Raw genomic sequence first — 10,757 nt, 5'->3', positions numbered from 1 at the left:
TCAAAACCACCACAGAGTCAGGATACGTGCACATGCATTTGCATATTGGCCAAACATTGTAAAATATTAAATATGATCCTTTTAATCTCTAAAAGTCGTTCATATAAAGATGCCATTTCACATCACTTTAAAATATGCTTTCTGTTATAGTACATTGAGAAAGCTACCAGACAAATGCATTTAAATGCATTTACTAACATAAACTAACAATGAGCAATAGTTTTTTAGCATATAGCAATAGTTGGTTAATGTCAATACAAGTATTCAAGTTAGTTGATGTAGCATTAACAATGTTAACAGTTAAAACATTAAATTATATTAACATGAACTAAGATTTAAAGGCATTAGAAAATGCTCATTATTAGACATGTTAGCTAATGCATTAACTAATGTAAACAAATGCAACCTTATTTTAAAGTGTTATCAATGTAACTTCAGATAAAAAGATATAAATAAACACATAAAACACAGTTTAAGCCTACCATTTAAATCATTTTAATTAAATTATAGAACTACCACAAACATTATTAAGTGCAGCAATTAGCTGTAAAAAAAGATCACTTTTCATTACTATCACGTAGGGACAACAACAGATTCTTCCTTCATAAATGTTTTTTTATCTTGCTTTAATTAGACAAAATGATGCTTCTACGGGCCTCTTAACAATCTATCACCATTTTCCGGTCAGCTCAACTCCAGCCTGATTTAAAAGAATTTGCTGGCAAAACTAACAAAACAAACAGACAAAATATGACCATGGGCGGCTCGAGGATTGAGCTGCGGAATTGATGCTCGTCCGTGACTATGATACATTAGCCATAATTAAGCTCTTTGGAATACACTGTGGGCAGGCTCAGCTGGGCCTGGTTCATGGTTGTCCATTATGGTCTAATACTTCAAACAGATCTAATGCAGAATTGTGTGCCAAGGGAAACGGACCGCTCCGATGATATTTATGTGAGGTGCTTTCTGCGAGCGCTGTTCTGCGAACAGCTAAAGCGCACTCCATCTTAGTCAAGCAATGCAATGGAATCTGGAGATGCGATGTGGTCTAGTGTCAGTAATACTTAATTTAGACGGAGCAGTGATTCCAAAAAAGCACAATGTCTTTTAAAGGAACAGTTCACTCCAAAAAATGTCACACAATTCTTTCATCATTTACTCATCCTTATGTCATTCCTAACCTGTATGACTTTTTTTATTTAGCATAACACAAAGGAAGATATTTTGAAGAACGTTGGTAACAATACAACATTGGCTTTATATTGACCCAACACCACTGAGACATTTACCAGATTGCCATGTTCACAACATCCCAGACTCAACTGGTTTTAGCTTTAAACACTAAGGGGGTTTTCATGTTGGGCTCGTTTGCTGCGGTCCGAACTTGAGTGCGATTGTTCCCGGCGCCCCAGGTAGTGTTGGTTTGGTTTCAGACTTAACTTGATTACGTCGAACCCTCGTGCGTATTAGTTTGTATTACGTCATCAAAAATTCAATTGACAGCTTTCACATTAGCGATTTTCATGCGAACCGCGACCCGTTCAGAACTAAACTTCAAGTGTGAAAGCGACCTTAATATGTTTGCCAGCCTAAGACAACATGAGCAGCTATTATCAGTGTTGCTGAGAAAACAGCTTTGGTTTGGGTTCGCTCTCGTCCGTTCTGCTCGCTAAATTAAAACCCTGACAACCTGGCAGTTCCCGCTCTCCCGTCAGGTATTCGCCAAACCACGCCAGGACCACGCGGAGTTCAACAAAGTACAACACAAGCGGATGGCCGCTCTCTCACAACCGTACACAGAAAACACCCGTGCCATCTGTTTGCAATAATTAGATCCTTCGTAGCTCGAAACCAAACACAACACTGACACAACTTAAGAATGTTCATGATGCTGGTTACCTGCCTGGCACAGATTGTGATGGCAGAGGAAGAAAAGTTCCTGGGGACACGTTATACAACCGTCAAGTCAACAATGTACTTTTTTCCACTGATAGTTCACCCAAAGATGAAAATCATTTACAATATTTTAAACCTAAATTACTTTCATTTTTCTGATGAACACAAAATAAGATATTTTGAAGAGTTGTTAACTAGCATTCATTGATTTTGTGTCCATGCATTAGAAGTTGGTGCTGGTACTTTTCAGTTATCAACATTCTTTCGAATATCTTCTTATGATTTCTGTTGAAGAAAGAAAGTCATAAAGGTTTGAAATGACAAGAAGGAAGTAAATCACAGAATTTTCATTTTTGGGCGAACTATCCCTCTAAACTCCTTATGCAATAGGAAAAGTGAAGCAAACACATAACATTTATGTACTATAATGGCTGCAGTATTCTAATCTTGGTTAAAAACTACATTATATGTGTGTATATACCAAATTTAATAATATACATTACATGTAGTGAATGTACACAACTTTATTGACTTAACCTTCAAAAATGCATCACGATGCGGCTCTTGCATAGGCTCTTAGAAGCCAGAAGAAAGAAAATGCCTTCAGATATCAACAGCGTGAAGTGACATTTGTGTAAACACTCAGAACTCGTGGCAGCTATTCATGCATTATTGTCAACATTATAACGAGACTTCAGGCAAGGAGCTCAACTTTCTATTGCCAAGTGCTTATGGGAGAGCGAATTCCAACTTCTGCACAATTCATCTCACAGCTTGCTTGCTGTGTCGTGTCCACAGTTGATATTAATGTTTAATTTGTAAACAGCCACCAAAAAACGATGTACCATTTGTAAAGGGTTATGTAAGGTACTGTTGAACTCATCTTGAAACTAATCAGAGATGGAAATAATAACAATGTTGCATGGCCAACAGGGGCGGATTGGCCATCCAAACGTGGGTTTCGTCAGCAAAACTGAGCTATTTTTTAAAATCCAATCCTTTAAATCTAAATCCAGCCCTGATTGGCCACCATAGTATTAACCAAAGCTGACGGTAGCTCATTTGGTTCACTCACAATTCGTCTCAAACTATATTATCCAGTGCGTGTATGTAAATAATAGTTGTCTTCAGATCAATTCATCTGGTTTGCTTGTTTAAATGATAAAATGTAAAAGAATTCAAACAAATTCAAACTTGTAGCATAATTGTCTTTAAACAATCAATTTTGTTTTGCATACCATATTATCACCAACCCACTCAAATAATAACTGTATGGTGTGAACAACCGCATCATCCATTTTATTTAAAAAAATCAAATATGTGAATCAAAGGGATAGTTAGCACAAAAAAATGAAATTTCCTGTGAACACAAAAAAGAAGATATTTTAGGTTACGTTTGGTTACCAACATCCTTCAAAATTTTTATTTTGTTATGCAAAACTCCTACAGGGTTGGTATGATTTAAGTGTCATTATGCAAGAATCTCCATATTTGGATGAACAATCCATATAATATTTGAAATCCTTTATGGGGCAATGAACTATGTGTATATTTCATAAAAAATTCAAAAATATTAATTACATCAAAAAACAAAGTTGAGGTGAAATATAATACCTAACAAAATATATTTTCAATAAAAAAAATTAAATAGACTGATTTACAGATCGCAATGCTGCAGTCGACAAAATGCAACAAATTTGTGCAATGCATATAGAAAATAAAAAAACATCACCAGTTTGATGTTCAATATTATTAGTCATTATATGAATTAATAATATGGCTGTCAAATGATTCATCACGATTAATCGCATCCAGAATAAAAGTTTGTGCTTACATAATATATGTCTGTGTACTGTGGATGTTCATATTGTATTCATAAACACACACAAACATGCATATATATATATATATATATGAGAAATATAACATGTAAAAAATAATAACCATTTATATATATTTTAAATTGGTAAATATAAATATAACGTGTTTGTCTTTATACATACAAAATAAATATGCACAGAACAGACATATATTATGTATACACAAACTTCTATTCTGGATGCAATTAATCTTGATTAATCGTTTGTCTGCCCCAATTAATAACATTCAGAAAGAAATATTAATTTAATCCTCGAATCAATTCAATTTCATTTATATAGCCGTTTCACAGTGCATCTCTAGTGTTATCAAAAGTAATTTCTCTATAGAGAAACTGTGCTAGTGAGACAGCATTTCTCAACACAGTGACTATGACGATCAGAAAAGTAAAAACAAGATGGCTATGCTGGACAGAGGGTTTATCGTCCTGCTAAGGTTGACCTGGCTGAAGGATCATGCTTAATCCTCCTTGATGTTCAATGGTCCTCATGCCCACAGGTGCAAGAGTTACACAGGCAAGTAAAATGAGACGAGACAGGACAGAAGGAGAGAGAGAGCGACTGTTAGAAGAGTAGAAAGAGAAGCTGCGAGGGAGAAGCTAAAGATAGTGAGAGGGGGATGGGAGGGAGAGATGGAAGTGCGACTGAAGATGGGAAAATATGAAAGGGTGAAGGAAGATCTATCAACAGAAGGTAATAAATGGGGATAGGGCACTGTAGAAATTGAAAGGGAACATAATGCACAACAGAAATGAACACAGCAAAAAAAAAAAGTGCACGAGAGAGGGGGAAGCCCTGCAGGTCTGCTGGGGAAATTGCAACGGTGAGGATTTATTGCCTGGGGAGTAATTGGGTTCAACTCACGCTCAGGGAAAATCCATTGAAATCAGCAAAGTGATTCTGGAGTCTGTACGCTTTCAGCAGCTCGCTTTCGCTGTGCATTGTGCAGATGTGAGATTAATCATATTCAGACAAACATCGGCTCCTAAATAACAATTTAGTGCAAATTGGCACACATTTGTTAAATGGCTGAGACAATGGCTTGTTGATAAAACAGCAAAATCACTTGAGCAAGCGTGATGTTGTATTGAAAATGAACAGCTATGTGGTTTATGATTGGTACAACAGTTCAATAAAAAGTTTACATTAGGCACCTTACTTTTCAGACATCTTGGATGTCCAAATTTGCCATTTTAAAGGAAATGGAAAAAAAAACATTGATCTTTTAAAATGATTAAATACAACCAAAGGGTGGACACGAATTTTTTACATGTTTTCTTGGTAAGACATTTGCAAAACCCAGTGACAAACATGAAGGGTGATGACACAAAGAAAAACTATCATAGAGATACGAGGTTTCAAAAAGACACCAGCAGCATTTGTGTGTAGCCGAGCAATGAAGACTCAAACAGAGTGAGTGGAATGGAGAGAAATCAAGCAAAGATGTCCACTTTGGGTTTTCCGTTTTACACAAACATTCATAATTGAAATTATACAATTGCAAAACAACCCAGCGTCAAATTTATAAAAGGGATAATTCACCCCGAAAATATATTCTGTCATCATTTACTCACCTTCTAGTTGACCCAGATCTGTATACTTTCTTTGTTAACACAGAGAAAGATATTTGGAAGAATGCTTCTAACCAAACAGTTCTTGATTTTTGGGTGAACGATCCCTTTAATATACAGGAATTTGGTTCACTTATGTCAATATAGATTTATCTGTATTAGAGCTTCTTGTACTGTCTCTTTATTTTAGTTTTATTTTAATATGTTTAATATTTTCACGGTCTACATAACTGGTGAGATATAATTTCACTGCAAGCTGCATAGGTAATATAATTGTGTGGGTGACAATTGGTATGGTTTTAGCCAGCCTAACCTCACTGGAATTTGTAACTAGTTCATATGAATTCATCCAAAGTGAATCGTTCAAAAACGTACGACAAAATGTACGACAAAATGTACTGAATCTCCTAGTCTATCCGTCACTGGTGAAAAAGCAAACGTATGAATAAGATTCAAATTCATACAAAATTAGCCACCTTGTAAAATACTTAAAGCCTGCTGTGATATTGTTTTAGCACATACATAATGGAGGTGGAGAGCACAAACACCCCTCTTCCCAATTCCCCCTGGCCCTTCAATGCAGCAAAATGATTTTCAAAGTCCTTCGCTGTAACCCAGACAGGGATTCCTGGCACATAGTTGTGTGCGTATTTCATGGTATTCCCCTCACCCTCTGTACACACTCCACCCTATTGCAGTCCGTCTCCGTGACACACACACACAGCACCATTCAGAAACCCACACTGCAGAACAAGAACATCTGGTGCTGCATACCAATCACACAGAACTCTGGGAGAAGATTGGGAAGCCCTTCCCACTGCAGTCAGCTGCAGGCCCCAACCAGAGCTGCGCAGATCACGCTGCAGGGAGAGACCGGGGTTTAGAAATAAACCCATTTGGTTTGATTGTACATCTATAATGTGAATAACAATAAATATTCCATCACACCCTGTTATGATAATGCGCATAATACACCTATTATGCAAAATGATTCAATTCAACATGTCAAATATGACAAATTCCGTCACTCCCCTCGGTACACAGACATGCGACAAAAGAAAAAGGAATCCGGTTTGTGTCTGTTAGGTTAATGCTTGAAACTGACCTTGAATCAGATAGCTGGCTCGTTCGTGGCGCTTGCAAGCCCAAGGTCATGGGTTCCATCCCAGGGATTGCAAATGCATGAATGTAAATGTATAATAAAAAGCTCCCTCACATCTACAGTTACAATCTTTGTGATAACACATTCCGTTTTTAACTGACCAAACTGAATATAAATGTGAAGTCGTGATAGCTGATTTATGAGTCATGTGTATTTAAGTGCGATACCCATTTGCTGAGAAACGCAAACCATCCTCAGCCGGTTTGTTGGTCTGAGGTCTTCTGGTCTGAGGTCTTCTGGCCAAGCTGGTCTTCCAGGGTTTTCAGGCGGACTAGCTTGTCTTCCATCATCGTATAGCTAGTCTTTAGTTGGTCTCCGAGTATAGTATAAGATGTGTAGAGAAATCGCTTTCAATGATAAGAATGTGATTTTCCACTCCAAATGTTCAAAATATTTTTTTTTTTCATCATTAACTCACCCTAATGTCATTGCAAGCCTGTATGACCTTCTTTCTTTTGCAGAACACAAAAGAAGATATTTTGAAGGATGTTGGTTTCCAAACAACGCAAGACCCAACCTGATCTCACGGGCATTCGTCACTATTTTACGAGGTCGCTTATTCATACGAAATTGTGCGCTGTACGATTACCAGAAAAAAGCAATGCTGGAGCCCCACACTTAACCCTGTACGAAATCATACAAATTAGTCAAAATCAGCCACATTGTAAAAAGAAATTTTTTTGATGTGAAATTGTGGTGTGGGACCCCAATCGTGTACGGACACAAAACAGCTGAGACATTTCACAAAATATCTTCTTTTGTGTTGCACAGAAGAAAGAGTCAGGTTTTGAACGACATAAGGGTCAATAAAATAAAGGCCTGTTGTTTATTTTTGAGTGAAATTAATATTGTTAGTTCCACAAAAACACAAAGCACGACCTGTGTTTTTAAACTTGTGTGGTTTCCAAAAAGCAAACATCATCTGCTGTCTTTCAACATAATTAAACATCATATTCTCATACAATTTCTACACACTTTTCAACTAAATGCTTTTCCATGCTATTGAATACTGCTCCGTGTAATTCAGACAGACACACGCGGTCCTTTGCACTGAACGCTAATTTCACACAAACACCATCCACCATCTAATTGAGTGATTACACGGCTGTTACTTCTTCGGAAAACAAAGACAAATCAGCTAAAGGTCTTACTTTGCCAACCACGCAGGGAGCAAGCACTGCAATTATCCGGCATTATGTGACTGTTGGCAGCTGCGGTACGAAAAGCTCAGGAATGTGCGGCGAGGAGAAAGCTGTTTGTTCTAATCAAAAGCAAAGGAGGCCCCAAGGTCTCTGAACGCATCTTGCCAGTTATGCAACATAATTCAAGATGGAATTGGGTATGTATCATTCATCAAGCTACGGCTTACGTAATATGCCACACTTCAGATAGAAGTACAATGAACGCTTTCATGTATATTTCAGAAAAAGCTATCTATTATTTAGGATGGGGAGAGTTTGCGAGCGAGTTGCCGAAGTTTGACTGAACCTGCGAACTATGCCAAGGTCTTTGAGATGGAGCTAGCACAAGAGCATTGACTTTTGCTTCAAGCTTTTCCGTAAACTTCAAAAATAGACTACAGGAGAAATAAAATAGAACAAGTCCCTGAATGACAGCATACATTCAATTCTCAACACTATCTGATTTCACAGTCACCGCTGTAGCTGTATAATCTTTTCTTTGTACATTTCTTTCAATTTGGGTTTTTAATGGCACAAATTTTAGGTTGAAATATCTAAATATTGTAAATCAAGTGTTACATGAAAAATAACCATTAAAGAGAAAGTTCTGCCATGATTCACTCACCCTCTTGTCATTTCAAACCAGTATGACTATTTCTTCTGTAAAACAAAAGAAGATATTTTGAAGAACGTTGGTAGCGGAACAGCTTTGGAACCAATTCATTTCTTTTGTATGGCCACAAAATCAATGCAAGTGAAAGGGGACCGACGATTTTCTGTCATCAACATTCTTCATAACATCTTGTGTTCTGTAGAAGAACAAAAGTCATACAGGTTTGATATGACAAGAGGGAGTAAATGATGACAGAATTTTTTTGGGATAACCTATCACTTTAAGAGCTATAGTGTATTAACTGGATTATGGGAGTACATTTTGGAATAGTGGGCATAACAAACGGATTGAAATTGTTTGCAGGATTACGCCCAAAGACCAGAGCTCTCATCAATGGGGTCTCCCATCCATGGAGAAAACATTAGATAAGCTATTCAAGATGTTCACAGAATCCATATTCCCAGTTGTATAGCACGTGCTACGAATTCTCAAACATTGTATTCAAAACGCCGAAATATCTTTTCTTTTCCAATTTTCGGACTGTCACGCCCAGCTGCTTTTGGATCAGTCAACTCCCCGCAGGCTAAACACTACATTCCACTTCCCCTGAAACACTCACTGGAAAGAGCATTTCATCGCGTTCAAAGTGAACGGCGGGTTTCCACTTCATTAAAGCATCACAGGATTATTATAACACTCAAATAATAATAATACATTTTATTTGAAGGTGCCTTTCAAAACACTCAAGGATGCTGTACAATTGAGTGGTTATTATAAAACTAAGAGCAGCAATACAACAAACAACAGTTATTGACTTAAGAACGATCCGAAAAAGCTAATACGTTTTAAGATGTGATTTTAAAATGGTCAAAAAGTCACTTTCTTTAAAAGTGAGAAGCAGGATCTTGTACTCGAGTCGATATCAGGAACTCTTTGTAAGTGACAGAGAACTGGAGAGATATGCTCGATATAAGCGGTTCTAGTTATTTTACGGTCAGCTGAGTTCTGGACCAGTTGAAGTGTATGAAGAAGAAAATGAATCAAGTGTCAAAAATAAAAAGAAGCAAATACAAGGATGCTATAGTGAACTGAATTTGTGAATAGCCAACTGTTTTTTTGCATATTTGTGCATCTAACCCTTCCATACGACATTGTAGTAATTAAAAGCATTATATTCTAAGTAACTGCCCGAATTTTATTTCATCACAGGGAAATCTGTCCTATTTGTTTCAACTGCTCAATTGGAAATCATTCAAAAATAGCCAAGAGGGACAAGGAACATTTCAATACTTCATGTTTTAACATCCTGACCTTAAGAATCTGACATTTTGTTCTTTTAGTTAGAAATAATTCACATCAAGCGAATATAAAGCACACTGGTGAACTAAGAACACGTGGCGAGATTAAAGTATATCCCTAACAATATGCGCACACGTAATTGAAGAAAATCAGATCTCAGATCTGGTGCAACGTTGCCTGCATACAGTCTCATTGGTTTAGATCCTGTTGGCGACGCCAGGTTTCTGTTCGGAGGCACCATGCTGGATCTTTCTCCTCCATACTGAGATACTGATTCTCCTGATTGCATAACAATATGGAGTCAGCGGCCACTCCATCAGGAGTGCTGGGCCGTAAACAATAACAGCACGGTGCATAAACGCCTGCCAATCTCAGATTCTCAAGCTGAACACCCAACTGTGTTCCTGCAACATACTGAAACTCTTCATTTGATGACACGTGCATTTTTAAAGCAGGGCAACAGATATTTTAAGTAAAGAAATTTTTCAAGGTAATAAACTTGATATTACTAATTACAGTGTACTTAAAATAACCTGTGAATTTCACACAGGGTAATGAGAGGGGAAGTGTACAAATACGGTACCACGTGCACTACGCAGTTATTTCAGCAATGCATTTACAAGCCCTGCGCTATTCTCATCTCTGCTATAGAGGACAATACCAGTAATTACATTCTGCCCTGCTGATTGATTGGGACACAAAAGGAGATTGTATTGCCATCAATAACTCTGAAATGCTTAAAGCCTGCACCACCAACAATATATAAGGTTGCTTGCCTATATTTGGAAGTCTGTACAGCATTTGAGAAGACTTAATACCCTATAATTCTACGCCTTAAGGTTTTTAAAGGGATCGATTTTTACATATGATGCAAACACACTGTAAGCACACATTACAGAAAGCTCACATAAAACAAGATTGTTGACACCTCTACACAACGGTTGAGAGACTGTTACAAAACTGATTACTTTTAATGACCCCAAAGATCAAAGCAGGTTTCAGACCTGATCTAAAGACCTGAGCAGAACACTTCCTACAAGATATGGATTCTCTCATCCCATTAGCCGCATAGAGAAGGGCGTTTTTCACTGCTCTCAGCTCACCCTCTAGTGGCTTTTAGCTGTTAAAAAAAAAACATGTTGAGTGGTTGGTCAT

Source organism: Triplophysa dalaica, chromosome 13, assembly GCF_015846415.1.
Source record: "Triplophysa dalaica isolate WHDGS20190420 chromosome 13, ASM1584641v1, whole genome shotgun sequence".
Lineage (NCBI taxonomy): Eukaryota > Metazoa > Chordata > Actinopteri > Cypriniformes > Nemacheilidae > Triplophysa > Triplophysa dalaica.
Note: the sequence above shows the minus strand (reverse complement) of the source record.